This window comes from Triticum urartu, chromosome 7A, assembly GCF_056163025.1.
Source record: "Triticum urartu cultivar PI428250 chromosome 7A, HENAU_Tu73, whole genome shotgun sequence".
NCBI classification, from domain to species: Eukaryota; Viridiplantae; Streptophyta; class Magnoliopsida; order Poales; family Poaceae; genus Triticum; species Triticum urartu.
The window spans coordinates 744,967,231-744,984,989 of NC_141879.1; the positions used below are offsets into that span (position 1 = coordinate 744,967,231).

General features: G+C 45.8%; 2 non-coding genes and 1 pseudogene across 2 annotated transcripts; 2 read left to right on the forward strand and 1 right to left on the reverse strand.

Moving 5' to 3' along the window:
• Positions 1-9,633: 9,633 nt before the first annotated feature.
• Positions 9,634-9,705, forward strand: TRNAP-AGG (transfer RNA proline (anticodon AGG)). The gene has a single exon. It is a non-coding gene; the product is annotated as a tRNA-Pro (tRNA).
• Positions 9,706-14,220: 4,515 nt separating this feature from the next.
• Positions 14,221-15,668, reverse strand: LOC125519586 (agamous-like MADS-box protein AGL80; annotated as a pseudogene).
• A 1,803-nt stretch (positions 15,669-17,471) lies between these two features.
• TRNAP-AGG (transfer RNA proline (anticodon AGG)) lies at positions 17,472-17,543 on the forward strand. The gene has a single exon. It is a non-coding gene; the product is annotated as a tRNA-Pro (tRNA).
• The last annotated feature ends 216 nt before the right edge of the window (positions 17,544-17,759 follow it).

Sequence of the window (17,759 nt, forward strand, 5' to 3'; positions counted from 1 at the left end):
CCAATGCATTTGATATCATTGAGCTCACCGGCCTGCCCACTCCAGGCGAATTCTTCGAGGAAGGCTGTCAACTACATTCTGAAGCTATTGAGAGCATATTCCAGAGGCCTGAACCCAATATGAGTCAGATGCTCTCAATGATGAAGCCATTGCCCCATGATGCACCCTATCCTACTGAGTTCTTCGTTGAAGACCTAGAGTACCTGCCCAGGACCATATATCACATCATCCGGCGGACTCTCTGGCCCATTAAGGGACACTCACCACATGCCAAGATTGAGGGTGCAATGAAGACTCTCATATTCTATATCCTGCATGGCAAATGCTTCAACGCACAGGATCTCTTCATACGCCAACTTGCTGCGTCAGGCTCGGAATTATTTGGTTTGAAGTTCTATGCTCCTTGGGTGATGAAGCTGATCAAACTACACTCTGCGATCTCGTATCAGCCCTCTGCCCGAAACCATCGGATCTTCTTGCCAGATGTGGATACCTCTGCTGAAGCAATATATCCTGAGCCTGCCAAGCAACCGATAAGTCTTCAGAATGCGGAACACCAGAGCTTCATGCAGAATGTTGAAGGTGTTGAAGCCATATCCAGGGTATATCCGTTGGCTGGCACTACACGTGCACCAGCATCTACTGAAGCCACAGACAACACAAATGCTCCAAGACCCAAGAAGCGTGCTCGTGTCCTCAATGACCGAGAGCTTCTTGTGGCCCTTCACCAAAAGCAAGATAGGCATCACGACTGGCTAAAGCGTCAGATGAAGAGCCTCTTGGTGGATGTCAATCGTCTTCGAAACCTAGCCACCAAGAATGCTTTCGTTACACATGAAACGTGCCGTCGTACATGGAAAGGGCTTTCAATGATATGTACTGAAGCAGAATTTGAAGAGGATGGCTTCACAAAGCGTTTCAAGTTTGACACCACACCTCCCAGAAGGGCTGTGATGCGCAACACACCATCACTTGAAGACTCTGAGTTTTCTTCATCTGCTGCCACAGTTACTGCAAGGATCATTGATGAAGACGATGATGCTACATCACCGCCACCTGCTTCAGCACCTCCAAGCTCGTCTGCACCGCCAAACACCTCCAACGACCCTGCTGCTCCTGGAAACGAGTAGACACTCTATGTCTTCGAACCTTTTTAGTCCTTGCTGACAAAAGGGGGAGAAGCGTATGAGTTGATAGTCTTCAAGCGGGTCCATATGGGCGGGTGCTATATTTTTTTGCTACATTTTGCTTCATGCTTACAACTCTCGTTTTTGCTTCATTCGTTTTTTTTAGTTGTAACACTAAGACTCGATGGTCGTCTGCTACTCGTTTGCCACTCTGTTTGCGAAGATAAATTCCGCATGTGCGACGATAAATTCCGCACTTATCTCATTCTGCAGACGTCCATTTTCCATTATGCATGTTATTATCTTCATATACTTTCACATGCATAGTGGATTGTCATCATAAGCTGAAGTGGATCTCCACAAGCATAACCTGCCATGTGCATTTGCATTCCAAAAGCAAATTAACTTATATGCACATCTTCAGGGGGAGCCCTTGCAACTTATGAAGACAATTCCCTATCCTTTACAAACTTCACACATTATATTCCCCGTTGAAAACTTCAACTAGTTTGTCATCAATCACCAAAAAGGGGGAGATTGTAAGTGCATCTAGTGCCACCCCTAGTTGGTTTTGGAGTATTGACGACAAACCTAGTTGAGGGACTAATGTGTTTGTGAGAATTGCAGGAAAACACAGGTAGAAGTCCCTCATTGATTCGGTTTTACTACCAGAGATGACCCCTAAAAATGTATGAAGACATTGAAGACAAAGGTGGTATATGAAGATATTCACATTGAAGACTATGACAAAAGAAGACACGTTATGAAGCCTATGGAGCTCGAAGACTTAGATCTTTCGTAGTTCTTTTTCTTTTGTGTTGAGTCATAGGAACCACCGTACTGTTAAGTGGGGTCCAGGAGAACCAGTCAGAATAACTGAAGTGATGCCTAAATCAAAAACCTATGTCTTCGAGCGAAGACAATGAGAGCGAATCTTGTCCAGAGCCGGACAAGTCAGCTTTGCTTGTAGCCCAAGTAAAGTTGCCATGAGAGTTTGAAATCTGACCGTTGAGACACGTGTCAGTTCCTTAGTGACCCAGGGTCATTTCGGACAAATCAGGTCGGGTTGCCAAGTGGCTATAAATAGCCCACCCCCACAACCATAAACGGGGGTTGCTCAGATTTCAGTGCACGGCTTTTGTCGTTTGAGAGCAACCCACCTCGAAGCCTTTGAGAGAAAATTTCTAGTGAGGAGAAAAGCCCTAACCACCTAGAGCCAGAGTAAATTGGGCATCACTTAAGTCTTCTTGTCTGTGTGATCTGAAGACTTATTACACTTGAGGACTGTGAATCCTCCAGACGGTTAGGCGTCGCGTTCAGAGCATCCAAGAGACATTGTGGATTGCCAGTGAACGAAGTTTGTGAAGGTTTGGGAGTCTACCTTGAAGACTTACCAGAGTGATTGGGCGAGGACTAAGTGACCTTAGCTCAAGGAGAATATGGTGAGGACTTGGTGTCCTGAACTGTGTGTTCAGGACTGGGTGTCCGGGACTGTGTGTCCTAAGGTTTAAATACCTAGCCGCTCCAACCAGATGTACAGTTGTCACAGCAACTGGAACTGGTCCAACACATCATTGTCTTCAACGAGTCACTGGTTTCATCTTCACTTCCTCTTCTTACTGTTACTCATTGTGAAGCCATTGCATGCTAGTTTTATCTTTTGTCTTCACAACGTGAATGTATGATCTGTTTGGCTTCATAACTTCTTCCTACCTGATCCTTATTACACTGAAGCTGTTTGTCATTGTGCTTTCACTCTATTGAATACATGACCATGGCTGGCCTAGTGTAATCTAACTTCCGCTGCATAGTAATAGGCATAATCTTCACTGCTTGTCTTCATAACTCTCACGTTTTGAAGACTTTCATAAAAATCGCCTATTCACCCCCCCTCTAGTCAATATAACGCACTTTCAAGTTCCGCTTCCAGTGACCACTTCCCTTGCAATAAAAACACTCAGTCTCAGGCTTGGGTCCATTGTTTGACTTCTTCCCGACAGCTTGCTTACCGGGCGCGGCAACTCCCTTGCCGTCCTTCTTGAAGTTCTTTTTACCCTTGCCTTTCTTGAACTTAGTGGTTGTATTCACCATCAACACTTGATGTTCCTTTTTGATTTCCACCTCTGCTGATTTCAGCATTGAATATACCTCAGGAATGGTCTTTTCCATCCCCTGCATATTGAAGTTCATCACAAAGCTCTTGTAGCTCAGTGGAAGCGACTGAAGGATTCCGTCAATGACCGCATCATCTGGGAGATTAACTCCCAGCTGAGTCAAGCGGTTATGCAACCCGGACATTTTGAGTATGTGCTCACTGACAGAACTATTTTCCTCCATCTTACAACTAAAGAACTTGTCGGAGACTTCATATCTCTCGACCCGGGCATGAGCTTGGAAAACCATTTTCAGCTCTTCGAACATCTCATATGCTCCGTGTCACTCAAAACGCTTTTGGAGCCCCGGTTCTAAGCTGTAAAGCATGCCGCACTGAACGAGGGAGTAATCATCAGCACATGACTGTCAAGCGTTCATAACGTCTCGGTTCTCTGGGATGGGTGTGTCACCTAGCGGTGCTTCTAGGACATAATCTTTCTTGGCAGCTATGAGGATGATCCTCAGGTTCCGGACCTAGTCCGTATAGTTACTGCCATCATCTTTCAGCTTGGTTTTCTCTAGGAACGCGTTGAAGTTGAGGGCAACATTAGCATGGGCCATTTGATCTACAAGACATAGTGTAAAGATTTTAGACTAAGTTCATGATAATTAAGTTCATCTAATCAAATTATTCAATGAACTCCCACTCAGATAGACATCCATCTAGTCATCTAAGTGAAACATGATCCGAGTCAACTAGGCCGTGTCCGATCATCACGTGATACGGACTAGTCAACATCGGTGAACATCTTCATGTTGATCGTATCTTCTATACGACTCATGTTCGACCTTTCGGTCTTCCTTGTTCCGAGGCCATGTCTGTACATGCTAGGCTCGTCAAGTCAACCTAAGTGTATTGCATGTGTAAATATGGCTTACACCCGTTGTATTCGAACGTTAGAATCTATCACACCCGATCATCACGTGGTGCTTCGAAACAACGAACCTTCGCAACGGTGCACAGTTAGGGGGAACACTTTCTTGAAATTATTACGAGGGATCATCTTATTTAAGCTACCGTCGTTCTAAGCAAATAAGATGCAAAACATGATAAACATCACATGCAATCAAATAGTGACATGATATGGCCAATATCATTTGCTCCTTTTGATCTCCATCTTCGGGGCTTCATGATCATCGTTGTCACCAGCATGACACCATGATCTCCATCATCATGATCTCCATCATCGTGTCTTCTTGAAGTTGTCTCGTCATCTATTACATCTACTACTACGGCTAACGCTTTAGCAATAAAGTAAATTAATTACATGACGTTTATGTTGACATGCAGGTCATAAATAAATTAAGACAACTCCTATGGCTCCTGCCGGTTGTCATACTCATCGACATGCAAGTCGTGATTCCTATTACAAGAACATGATCAATCTCATACATCACGTATATCATTCATCACATCCTTTTGGCCATATCACATCACACGGCACATGCTGCAAAAACAAGTTAGACGTCCTCTAATTGTTGTTGCAAGTTTTTACGTGGCTGCTATAGGTTTCTAGCAAGAACGTTTCTTACCTACGCCAAAACCACAACGTGATATGCCAATTTCTATTTACCCTTCATAAGGACCCTTTTCATCGAATCCGATCCGACTAAAGTGGGAGAGACAGACACCCGCTAGCCACCTTATGCAACTAGTGCATGTCAGTCGGTGGAACCAGTCTTACGTAAGCGTACATGTAAGGTCGGTCCGGGCCGCTTCATCCCACGATGCCGTCGAATCAATATAAGACTAGTAACGGCAAGCAAATTGACAATATCCACGCCCACAACTGCTTTGTGTTCTACTCGTGCATAGAAACTACGCATAGACCTAGCTCATGATGCCACTGTTGGGGAACGTAGCAGAATTTTAAAATTTTCTATGCATCACCAAGATCAATCTATGGAGTCATCTAGCAACTAGGGATAGGAGAGTGCATCTACATATCCTTGTAGATTGCGAGCGGAAGCGTTCAAGAGAACAGAGTTGATGGAGTCGTACTCGTCGTGATCAAAATCACCGATGACCTAGCGCCGAACGGACGGCACCTCCACGTTCAACACACATACGGTTGGGAAGACGTATCCTCTAACTTGATCCAGCAAGGGGGAAGGAGAGGTTGATGGAGATCCAGCAGCACGACGGTGTGGTGGTGGAAGCAACGGTGATCTCGGCAGGGCTTCACCAAGCTCAGGGAGAGGGAGGAGTGTCACGGGAGGGAGAGGGAGGCGCCAGGGGCTAGGGTGCGGCTGCCCTCCCTCCCCCCACTATTTATAGGACCCCTAAGGGGGGCGCCGGCCCTAGGAGATGCCATCTCCAAGGGGGGGGCGGCCAAGGGGGGTGGAGTGCCCCCCAAGCCAAGTGGGGCGCCCCCAACCCTAGGGTTTCCAACCCTAGACGCAGGGGGAGGCCCAAGGGGGGCGCACCAGCCCACTAGGGGTGGTTCCCTCCCACTTTAGCCCACGTGGCCCTCCGGGATAGGTGGCCCCACCCGGTGGACCCCCGGGACCCTTCCGGTGGTCCCGGTACAATACCGATTACCCCCGAAACTTTCCCGATGGCCGAAACTTGACTTCCTATATATAAATCTTCACCTCCGGACCATTCTGGAACTCCTCGTGACGTCCGGGATATCATCCGGGACTCCGAACAACTTTCGGGTTACCGTATACTAATATCTCAACAAACCTAGCATCACCGAACCTTAAGTGTGTAGACCCTACGGGTTCGGGAGACACGCAGACATGACCGAGACGACTCTCCGGTCAATAACCAATAGCGGGATCTAGATACCCATGTTGGCTCCCACATGCTCCTCGATGATCTCATCGGATGAACCACGATGTCGAGGATTCAATCAATCCCGTATACAAGTCCCTTTGTCAATCGGTACGTTACTTGCCCGAGACTCGATCGTCGTGTTGGGTTTCGTAGTAATTTCAAAAAAATTCCAACGCACACGCAAGATCATGTGATGCATAGCAACGAGAGGGGAGAGTGTTGTCTACGTACCCAACGCAGACCGACTACGGAAGCGCTGACACGACGTAGAGGAAGTAGTCGTACGTCTTCACGATCCAACCGATCAAGCACCGAAACTACGGCACCTCCGAGTTCGAGCACACATTCAGCTCGATGACGATCCCCGGACTCCGATCCAGCAAAGTGTCGGGGAAGAGTTCCATTAGCATGACGGCGTGGTGACGATCTTGATGAACTACAGCAGCAGGGCTTCGCCTAAACTCCGCTACAGTATTATCGAGGAATATGGTGGCAGGGGGCACCGCACACGGCTAAGGAATAGATCACGTGGATCAACTTGTGTGTTTCTGGGGTGCCTCTGCCTCAGTATATAAAGGAGCCAAGGGGGGAGGGGGCGCCGGCCAGGAGGAGGGCGCAGGAGGAGTCCTACTCCTTCCGGGAGTAGGACTCCCCCCCAATCCTATTCCAACTAGGATTCCCAAGGGGGAAAGAGGGAGAGGGGTGGCCGGCCACCTCTCCTAGTCCTAATAGGACTAGGGGAGGGGGGATGCGCGCAGCCCTTATGGGCAGCCCTATCACCTTTCCACTAAGGCCCATGAAGGCCCATATGGCTCCCGGGGGGTTCCGGTAACCTCCCGGTAACCCGGTAAAATCCCGATTTCACCCGGAACACTTCCGATATCCAAACATAGGCTTCCAATATATCAATCTTTACGTCTCGACCATTTCGAGACTCCTCGTCATGTCCGTGATCACATCCGAGACTCCGAACAACCTTCGGTACATCAAAATGCATAAACTCATAATATAACTGTCATCGTAACCTTAAGCGTGCGGACCCTATGGGTTCGAGAACAATGTAGACATGACCGAGACATGTCTCCAGTCAATAACCAATAGCGGGACCTGGATGCCCATATTGGCTCCCACATATTCTATGAAGATCTTTATCGGTCAGACCGCATAACAACATACGTTGTTCCCTTTGTCATCAGTATGTTACTTGCCCGAGATTCGATCGTCGGTATCCAACACCTAGTTCAATCTCGTTACCGGCAAGTCTCTTTACTCGTTCCGTAATACATCATCTCACAACTACCATATTAGTTGTAATGTTTGCAAGGCTTATGTGATGTGTATTACCAAGAGGGCCCAGAGATACCTCTCCGACAATCGGAGTGACAAATCCTAATCTCGAAATACGCCAACCCAACATCTACCTTTGGAGACACCTGTAATGCTCCTTTATAATCACCCAGTTACGTTGTGACGTTTGGTAACACCCAAAGTGTTCCTCCGGCAAACGGGAGTTGCATAATCTCATAGTCATAGGAACATGTATATGTCATGAAAAAGCAATAGCAACATACTAAACGATCAGGTGCTAAGCTAATGGAATGGGTCATGTCAATCAGATCATTCAACTAATGATGTGACCTCGTTAATCAAATAACAACTCATTGTTCATGGTCAGGAAACATAACCATCTTTGATTAACGAGCTAGTCAAGTAGAGGCATACTAGTGACACTTTGTTTGTCTATGTATTCACACATGTATTATGTTTCCGGTTAATACAATTCTAGCATGAATAATAAACATTTATCATGATTATAAGGAAATAAATAATAACTTTATTATTGCCTCTAGGGCATATTTCCTTCACGTCGGTATCCCAATACCTCGTTCAATCTCGTTACCGGCAAGTCACTTTACTCGTACCGTAATGCATGATCCCGTGATCAACCACTTGGTCACATTGAGCTCATTATGATGATGCATTACCGAGTGAGCCCAGAGATACCTCTCCATCATACGGAGTGACAAATCCCAGTCTCGATTCAGGCCAACCCAACAGACACTTTCGGAGATACCTGTAGTGTACCTTTATAGTCACCCAGTTACGTTGTGACGTTTGGCACACCCAAAGCACTCCTACGGTATCTGGGAGTTGCACAATCCCATGGTCTAAGGAAATGATACTTGACATTCGGAAAAGCTATAGCAAACGAACTACACGATCTTTGAGCTATGCTTAGGATTGGGTCTTGTCCATCACATCATTCTCCTAATGATGTGATCCCGTTATCAATGACATCCAATGTCCATAGTCAGGAAACCATGACTATCTTTTGATCAACGAGCTAGTCAACTAGAGGCTTACTAGGGACGTGTTGTGGTTTATGTATTCACACATGCATTACGATTTCCGGATAACACAATTATAGCATGAACAGTAGACAATTATCATGAACAAAGAAATATAATAATAACCATTTTATTATTGCCTCTAGGGCATATTTCCAACAAGTGGGACGATGAGGACTGATGGGAAGGAGAGGTGGAGAGAAACTCCTGGCCATAGGCGCTCCGAGAGCCTCGGGGAAGCCACTAGATGGCGCCGACAACGAGTCAAGATTTCGGCTATCACCAGCATGAAGGTGAGTGAGGCCACCATGTCTGTTTGTCACCTTGGATCGGCCACGATGTCATCTTGATGAGCAAATGTTGTCCTCTTGTGCGTCTGATGAATGAAGGATGGTATGAAGAACAGAGAACATGACTCCAACGAAGGAGAGCACAAAGAAGAGCGATCTAAAGAATAGAGAACATGACTACAACTAAGGAGAGCACAATGTAGAACATCACTATTTTCTGATATTTGCGTGTGGTGAGTTGTCACCATGTAAGTAAGTCACAAAAGGAGATTAATTTACAAATATTTATGTAGGCAAATATTAACCATCCATCACATTTAGCTGGCTCTAGGAGAACGGATCTTCAACTCGTTTCTATCCCAAAAAAGCGTACACCAAAAATAACATGAAATTAAAGGCCCCAACCTTTGATCTCCCAACACACGACTAAGGTTCTTTTTTCAATTATATCAGCAATCGAACAATTGTCTAACACATAGCTGGTGCAACTATGCCCAAGAAAACATGGTGCCAAGTCTGCTGACACAAGAAAAAAAAGGTGCAACTCAAGATTTACAACCAACTAAATAGCAGAAATCAAACAAACAACCTAGGGAAGAGATGAACTGAACGTACGCCGTCCCAGATTCAAATCGCTACTGTACTTGATTAATCACAACTTATCCAGTTGTTTAAGCTCCTGCGTGACGCGCGAGCCGATCCATGCATCCCAAAACAAACTCGTCCTCGTCCTGGATGCTATCTGCCATTGGTGGATCGATTCATCGATCGGCATCTCGCACCGGCCGTAGTTGATGGGATCGATGAGACCATGTGTGTACCTCAGTTCATCGATCGAGTTAGCGCTTGTTGGTGGATGCGGGCTGACTCGATCCAGATTATTGACCCTCGCACGTCTCTAAATAATTTCTTTCGGAAAATTTAGCATCAGAGGGCATTTGGTCTAGTGGTATGATTCTCGCTTAGGGTGCGAGAGGTCCCGAGTTCAATTCTCGGAATGCCCCTATTATTTTCTCTTTTTTTAACCTTTTTTACATATGGTAGATTTTTTTTCCTTTTGTACATGTATATAGTAGTAGAATTTGTTCGTATAGCTAAGCCAATCAGATGCCATGAAAATTAATATCCGTCAAACAACATTGCATTCGGAGATATATATACCCTTCTCTACAAAGAGACGAGGCTGGTGGAAAAAGAGCATCAAATAATCTTATATAGTGCCGGTTGAGTGAGTCTATCACATTTGACGTTCTACTTGGTTCAAACTCGGCTTTCCACCTTAATATGGAACTGCTATGTACCACCGATTGTTTTTGGGTGCCCTTCTTTTCTGTCGGTAGGGACGGAAGGGCTGCTTTCCGAAAAGTCTTCGAAGTTTTTGCCCTATTAGCAACATAAAATGCGCCTGGCCACGCTGTCAGTGTACCTCGCCTCTTCACACAGGTCACTGGTTCAAATTCTGTTATGTACCTACTTTTTCCTTTTTTTTCTTAAACCACGAAGGACCCATATGAGGGGGGGGGGGGGGGGGGGTGAGACCAGCGCAAAAACACAAGGGGGACGGGATTCGATAACAACACCATGACACACACACACACGAAGGATTGATAACACCACACAAAGGGAGGGGCGTACCCATGTTTAACTACCCGGTGCAAAACTTTTTCTTTGTAAGTTCCTTTTTTGCTTTTTTAAAACCATAAGGACCCATACGAGAGAGAGGGAGAGCACGCAAAAACATGAGGTGGACGGGATTCGATAATAACACCATGACACACACACACACACACACACACACACACACGAAGGATTGATAACACCACACAATGGCAGGGGCGTACCCATGTTTAACTACCCGGGTGCACAGGACACCGGGTGCAAAACTTTTTTTTTTGTAAGTTCCTTGCAAAGTTTAGTGTGTGACACCCCATCTTCAAATGGAATTTATGGGTGATTATATGCTAGGACACCTGATCATTTCCTCTCTGGGTCCGCCCCTGCACAATGGGATGCTACAAGTTAGAAGTAACATATGGATGTTATTTGACCCTTTTTCATGTTCAATTTCAGTCAAATTAGCAGGTAACAAATTTTCTCGGGAAGTAGTGGAAATACGGTAATCGGTCTATTTCGAAAATCTTGAGAGAGAAAATAACCTTGTTCACACCACAACACATCATGGGAATAGCTCATAATCTCATACTAACATGCTCAAGGAGGTCAGGTAAGTGGGACGATGAGGACTGATGGGAAGGAGAGGTGCAGAGAAACTCCTAGCCATAGATGCTATGAGAGCCTCAGGGAAGCCACAGGATGGCGCCGACAACGAGTCAAGATTTCGGCTACCACCAGCATGATTGCATGAAGGCGAGCGAGAGGCCACCATCACTAGTAGAAAAGGGGGCTTTGGTCCAGGTGTTGGGTTTCGTAGTAATTTCAAAATTTTCCTACGCACACGCAAGATCATGTGATGCATAGCAACGAGGGGGAGAGTGTTGTCTACGTACCCAACGGAGACCGACTGCGGAAGCGATGACACGACGTAGAGGAAGTAGTCGTACGTCTTCACGATCCAACCGATCAAGTACCGAAACTACGGCACCTCCGAGTTCGAGCACACGTTCAGCTCGATGACGATCCCCGGACTCCGATCCAGCAAAGTGTCGGGGTAGAGTTCCGTCAGCACGACGGCGTGGTGACGATCTTGATGTACTACAGTAGCAGGGCTTCGCCTAAACACTGCTACAGTATTATCGAGGTATATGGTGGCAGGGGGCACCGCACACGGCTAAGGAATAGATCACGTGGATCAACTTGTGTGTTCTAGGGTGCCTCTACCTCAGTATATAAAGGAGCCAAGGGGGGAGAGGGGCGCCGGCCAGGGAGAGAGGCGCAGGAGGAGTCCTACTCCTTCCGGGAGTAGGACTCCCCCCCCCCCCCCCAAGTCCTATTCCAACTAGGATTCCACAAGGGGGGGAAAGAGAGAGAGAGGGGGCGGCCACCTTCTCCTAGGACTAGGGGAGGGGGAAGTGGCGCAGCCACCTTGGGCTGCCCCTTTCTCCTTTCCACTAAGGCCCATGAAGGCCCATATGGCTCCCGGGGGGTTCCGGTAACCCAGTAAAATCCTGATTTCACCCGGAACACTTCCGATGTCCAAACATAGGCTTCCAATATATCAATCTTTACGTCTCGACCATTCGAGACTCCTCATCATGTCCGTGATCACATCCGGGACTCCGAACAACCTTCGGTACATCAAAATGCATAAACTCATAATGTAACTGTCATCGTAACCTTAAGCGTGCGGACCCTACGGGTTCGAGAACAATGTAGACATGACCGAGACACGTCTCCGATCAATAACCAATAGCGGGACCTGGATGCCCATAGTGGCTCCTACATATTCTACGAAGATCTTTATCGGTCAGACCGCATAACAACATACGTTGTTCCCTTTGTCATCGGTATGCTACTTGCCTGAGATTCGATCGTCGGTATCCAATACCTAGTTCAATCTCGTTACCGGCAAGTCTCTTTTACTCGTTCCGTAATACATCATCTCACAACTAACATATTAGTTGTAATGCTTGCAAGGCTTATGTGATGTGTATTACCGAGAGGGCCCAGAGATACCTCTCCGACAATCGGAGTGACAAATCCTAATCTCGAAATACGCCAACCCAACATCTACCTTTGGAGACACCTGTAATGCTCCTTTATAATCACCCAGTTACGTTGTGACGTTTGGTAGCACCCAAAGTGTTCCTTCGGCAAACGGGAGTTGCATAATCTCATAGTCATAGGAACATGTATAAGTCATGAAGGAAGCAATAACAACATACTAAACGATCGGGTGCTAAGCTAATGGAATGGGTCATGTCAATCAGATCATTCAACTAATGATGTGACCTCGTTAATCAAATAACAACACTTTGTTCATGGTTAGGAAACATAACCATCTTTGATTAACGAGCTAGTCAAGTAGAGGCATACTAGTGACACTCTGTTTGTCTATGTATTCACACATGTATTATGTTTCCGGTTAATACAATTCTAGCATGAATAATAAACATTTATCATGAAATAAGGAAATAAATAATAACTTTATTATTGCCTCTAGGGCATATTTCCTTCACCAGGCCGGGTAACCCCATTAGTCCCGGTTCAGTCCAGAACCGGGACCAATGGGGGTATTGGTCCCGGTTCGTGAGCCCAGGGGGCCGGCCGGGCCACGTGGGCCATTGGTCCCGGTTCATCTAGACCTTTTGGTCCCGGTTGGTGGGATGAACCGGGACCAATGGGCCTCGCTCCTGGCCCACAACCATTGGTCCCGGTTCGTGCCACAAACCTGAACTAAAGATTAGACCTTTAGTCCCGGTTTGAGGCACGAACCGGGACTAATGGGGATGAGACCTTTAGTCCCGGTTCGTGCCACGAACCGGTACTAAAGGTCCCATTTTCAAACTATAACCCCCCCCCCCCCTTGGATCGCCTTTTCAGTTTTAAAAAAATAAAAGAAAATGATGGGAATGTCAAAAAAATAAAAGAAAATAAGTTTCCCATGTGATATGTGGTCTAGTTGTTGGGAAAATTTGCAAATGTGAATTTTGACTTTATTTGCAAAATCTCTCTAAAATTTGTAAAAATGGGCATAACTTTTGGATACTAACTCGGATGAAAAAGTTTTTTATATGAAAAATCATCTACTCAAAAAGTTACATCCAAATTTTACAGGGGGAACCCCGTTAAACATTTTCAAAATCCTCAAAAATCTAATAGAAAAAAGTTACGGGGCTTTTAAGATCTAGAGTGAAAAAATCGAAAAAAATTCAAACAGTGGGCAAACTGTGGTCAAACAATGGTCAAACTAATTATTCTAGAATACTAGTGTTACTAAATAATTATTTCAATTATTTCAATTTTGGTCAAATGTGGTCAAACTGTGGTCAAACAATGGTCAAACTAATTATTCAAGAAATATTAGTGTTACTAAATAATTATTGTTTTTTAAAACAATAGTTTCAAAATAAAACTATGAAATGTGTCACTTCATGCTGAAGCAAAATTCCTGAAGGTTAATAGGATTGACATCTTAGTATTGTTAGGAAAACAACAAGTGCAGACTTGGAACGAGGGAGAATAGAACTCGGAAGTTAAGCGTGCTCAGGCTGGGGGAGTGGGAGGATGGGTGACCGTTCGGGAAGTTAGATGATTTGGAATGATGAGGGGTGATTAGAGGATAAATTGAGAAGTGATGAGGGGTGGTGATTACAGACTAGAGGTTAAAATAATTCAGAAATTTGAAAATAAAAAAAATTTCAAAAAAAATCATAAAATTTCCTTTATTCCCGGTTGGTGTTACCAACCGGGACTAAAGGTGGTGCTCCACGTGGCCGCGCCCTTTAGTCCCGGTTCTGGATTGAATCGGGACTAAAGAGAGAGGCATTAGTACCGACATTTTAGTCCCGGTTTCAGAACCGGGACTAAAGGCCCTTTTTCTACTAGTGCATGTCTCCTTGTCACCTTGGATCAGCCATGATATCGTCTTGACCAGCAAATGTTGTCCTCCTGTGCGACTCTAGAATGAAGGTTGGTCTGAATAACAGAGAACATGACTCCAACTAAGGAGAGAACAACAGAGGATGGTCTGAAGAATAGAGAACATGACTACAACTAACAAGAGCACAATGTGGATCATCGCTATTTCTGATGTTTGCGTTTGGCGAGCTGTCACCATGTAATTAAGTCACAAAAGATAATTAATTCACAAATATCTATCCAGGCAAAAATTAGTCATCCATCACATTTAGCTTGCTCTAGGAGAACAAATCTTCGACTTGTTCCTATCACAAAAAAGCATACACCAAAAATAGCATGAAACTAAAGGCCCCAACGTTAGATCTCCCAACACATGACCAAGGTTCAGCAGTCAATCAATTGTCTAGCACGTAGCTGGTGCAACTATGCCTAAGAAAACATGGCGCTGACACAAAAAATAGGTGCAACTCAAGATTTACGACCAACTAAACAATAGAGATCAAACAAACAACCTAGGGAAGAGATCAACTGAATAACAATTTCAATGATTACATCGGAATTAAATATGATTTGGCTCAAAGAACACGATGATTACAACGACGCACATAGACGGATAAAACAATTTCAAGAAATTAACTGGATGTCTCATACTAACCACCAAAGCCAAATAAAAAAAGATGAGATCGGCGCATGTAGCTGGCCTCCTGGTACATGGGAGCGAAACGAATCGAACCGAACCCCATATCAAAGAACTGCATCTTCATCATCATATCGCTGCAAGAGAAGCTGGTGCCGGGGTAGCCACTCTAGACCAGGGTGTCAAGGCACCCTCCGAAGCTCACCATGTCAAGTCAGCACTCCTGCTACTGAGGTGGTGCCGGATACAACACCGGGAGACCCCATGTCTATGTTGCGGGTGGTGACACATGAAGCTGGCGGTGGCGCCTGGGAATGGATTTTTGCCATGCGTTCGGTGATGCTCTTGAGAAGCACGCCCACTTTGTAGCCAACTTTGGTGAGTTGCTCGATGTTGAGGCCAACGAGGACCGAGGGGTCACCATGCATGATTTTGTAAAGGAGGTACCTGATCTCGCTGTCCTCGCACTCGTGGCGCGTCTTGTCGACCTGGTCCTGGAGCTTCTCAATGCGCTTGGTGATGAAGCTCTCCTGGTTCATCGCCTCCTTGCACGGCTCGAGCTCTGGCAGGCTTTTGAATTGATTCAGGATATCCATTGCCTCGGCGTGGGAAGGGAACACCTCTGGCGCCGCCTTGCCCTCTTCGTACACCAGTACGCAGGTCTTGGCATCGCACAGGATGGCTAGTTCATCCGCCTTCTTCATCAGGCCCTTGAGGCGCTTCTTGAATCTATCACGCCGGGTCGAGTCATGGGGGATGTACTGGAGGGTCACTTTGCGAGGCATTGCTGGCAAGAGGATAAAACCAGCGAAGGAAAAGAAAGTTGCTGGTTTCGGTGAGGGAGGAGGGGTGGATTTATAGTGGAGGGGTTACCGTGATTTGGTAAGAGTTTACTGTGACAGGTACGAAGAAGATTGCCTTATTTAGTACTTGTGAACGCGATCGAATATCTAGCAAATCTTTGACCCGACTTCAATTGTGCCCATCTATAAATTTGGCGTCCATTTAAACCTACCAAATTGGGCGCGATAGCGCATGACGTTCCTCCGATATCGCTCCCGATATCACGGGAGCGAGACATGTCATACCGTGCTGATGATTTCCCCATGATGTTAAGCTTCACGCTTCGCAATGCCATCCTTCAAAGCCCATCAAGCCATCCAAATGAATGGGCCGGACACAAGCCTTGCTCCTATCGGTGAGGCCCATAAATACACTAATTTTGTACCAAACTAGTAAAGAAATACTTGAACAAAAACCACATCGCTGGAAGGAACAGGCTCAAATCCCAAAAATGCTAAACACACGGCTGTTTACATGCTTTTACGGGCTGCTTTCATTTAATTAAACCCGCCCCTCTGATTTTCAGGTGGGTGGGGCCCAATCTCCCCCCTTAATCCAATCAACCCTTGCCAACTCAGAGTGACAATGTGAAAGCCCCGTGTTGAGCCCGTGAATGTTGCGTTGTTGTCCTATTGCACTAACTCTCATATTGCATTGTTGCCCGTGAATGAGCACTTTCAAGATACCAAGCCGACACAACTTCTCACTACTATAGATTCGAAAGCTCTGACCACTCATCATTGATGGGCCACTGACCACGCGTTAGTGATGAGCATTATCACTGACCGTCCGACTCAGGCGCATCAATGATACAAAATTTGTGGCTTGGCAGAATTCTCATTACAGAGCAGTCTAAAAATGACCCGCCTGTGATATTGTGTCCTAGAGACAAAAAATGACCAATATTTGTCACTGAATGGCTGCTTTATTTGACTCGTTTAAATTCATCTAATAAATCCGACCCTTCGTGTTTCCTGGCTGCCAGTGTTGTTGTGTACTTGGGTTGTTATATCCATCGTCGTGCACTGTCGGTCTCCATTACAAACCCTCGCAGCCGCCACCGAGCACCACACCCTATAGTTTTCAGTCTTCCTGCAACACATCCCATCCTGTAAGCCTCCATCAGAGCTCCCTCTCTCCATGGCTTCCTTTGATCAAAATTTTGAAGCATCGGTTCTTTTCAGAGTTGAGGCCCTTATTGAAAAATTTCAGAGTTGAGGCAGTATAACAAACTGACAAAGACAAGCTAAGCCATGCTGCTCATCGTGCGTGCAGCCCCTCGTCCCTAGCCCTGCTGCTCATCGTACGTGAAACCGTGTAGCTCTCGTTGATCTCTTCTTCTGCGCATACAATTTAGCTTCAGCTCAACTCAGCTTCAGAAGCAGCAAGATGAAGTTCAGTTCAGGTGTGCAGATAACATACAGATGGGTTGATGATTGGACGACGGCCGGGACGTGCGCTGCACAGTCTGGCTCAAAATCAGGATCGGTCGTCCATGGATGCCAGATCAATCAAGCAATGCTGATGGATCGACTCATGCAGCTAGCTAGCTGCTGCTTGACGGCAGAGATGGATCGATGTGGGTGTGGCTTAATCTCAGATTCAGATCGCTACTTGATTAATCAACAACAGCCGCTAGTTGTTACTCCACTTGTTTAAGCTCCTGCGTGACGAGCGAGCCGATCCATCCAAAAAGGGAAAACAAAATTAGAGTAGGATCAAGAGGGATCGTTAGGAAAAATAAACATCTAAGGGCATTTGGTCTAGTGGTATGATTCTCGCTTAGGGTGCGAGAGGTCCCGAGTTCAATTCTCGGAATGCCCCCATTTTTTATTTCTCTTTATTCTTTTTTACCGTCTTTACATATAGTAGATTTTTTTTACCATTGTTGTACATGTACAGCGGATTTCTTGCATGCAGGTAGCGAATCAAATGTCATGAAAATCAATCTGTGTGAAGTAGCATTGCGTTTAGAAATACTCCCTCCGTTCCATATTACTCGTCACTGATTTTGTACTAAATCAGCGACAAGTAATATAG